The following is a 1104-nucleotide window of genomic DNA, read 5'->3' as shown; positions in this document are numbered from 1 at the left end:
ATAAGAAGTCTGATATACATTTCCGTATATATCAGCTTGTTGTACAACAACCAAGCTTACATATTTACATATCTGCATCCATGATAGGAGCATACATAAATAGAGAAGTAGCTGCTAAATATTTGACAAGAAACAACTTCAGATCACCATTATCTTGTCACCATTTTGGTCAGGGCATGGACTCATAGCATCCAACTTATCATGCAGCACTACTGGAAATTTTATATTTTCTATCGGTCACACACGAACCGACAGAAAAATACCAAGACCGATAGAGTAAATATGTTTCCTTGTCAGTTTTCTAGCTTCTGATGGAACAATACAAAGTTTTCCTATGTGTTTCAGTGATACTGATATAAAAAATCATTTTGACGAGCGCTGGAGAATTAAACACGCAGCCAACTTGAGCCTAGGCTAAGTTGGCCTTTCAACTGGCCCAAAAGCGGGCTGGTTATACCGTCGACGTATAAAAGTGGCTCCGCAAACCCTAGTGCCACACTCTGTCTCTCTTCCTCTTCCACCAGTTCGCCGCCTCCTGCATTCGTGAGACCGCGACAGCGGGAGATTCGGTTCTCCACCCGCTCGCCCCTCGACGGCGAGACGCCCAAGCGGTGGTGCCTTCTCCGATCACCAAGCAGAGGCACCCTCCCCGCTGGCCCCCAAGTGGTGGCGCATAAGGCTAGGGCGGCGACAACACAGTGGATCTGACCAGCCCCAAGCAGCGGCGCCCTCGGTCCGAGCGGCACGAGCAGCAGCGGCACCCCCACCCCCGAATCTGACTCCAACGACGGCAGATCGGGCACCCATACCTCATCTCCACATCGTTTTGGGGCTACAGCAGCGGATCAGGTGGCTGTGATGCGAGATCTTGGCGGAGGCATCTAGGTGTCGGAGTGGCGTTGCCTGGCCAAGTTTTGACGATCCCGTAGCTTAGCACGACCAGAGGCAAGTCTAAGATTTGAAGTACGTGTCTTCAAAATTTCAAAAGGTAAAAAATTTTGATTGACTTTAGCCTTTATTTTTTTTACCATGTCTGATTGATTGTACCTTTAAATACCATTCATCGGTACAAAAAGGGTATCCAATGAATACCCTTAAAAACCT

The 1104-nt window shown here is 47.9% G+C and overlaps 1 long non-coding RNA gene across 1 annotated transcript in view; it reads left to right on the top strand.

Annotated features, from left to right (window-relative positions):
• The first annotated feature begins 968 nt into the window (after positions 1–968).
• LOC110431589 overlaps positions 969–1104 on the top strand; it is a 1502-nt gene continuing 1366 nt past the window's right edge. The window contains exon 1 of the long non-coding RNA XR_002449001.1: positions 969–988. This is a non-coding gene — a long non-coding RNA (uncharacterized LOC110431589). The remainder of the gene's footprint in view (positions 989–1104) is intronic.

The sequence above is a fragment of the Sorghum bicolor genome, unplaced genomic scaffold, assembly GCF_000003195.3.
Source record: "Sorghum bicolor cultivar BTx623 unplaced genomic scaffold, Sorghum_bicolor_NCBIv3 super_3196, whole genome shotgun sequence".
Taxonomy (NCBI): Eukaryota; Viridiplantae; Streptophyta; class Magnoliopsida; order Poales; family Poaceae; genus Sorghum; species Sorghum bicolor.
This window is presented reverse-complemented; position numbering and strand designations above follow the sequence as displayed.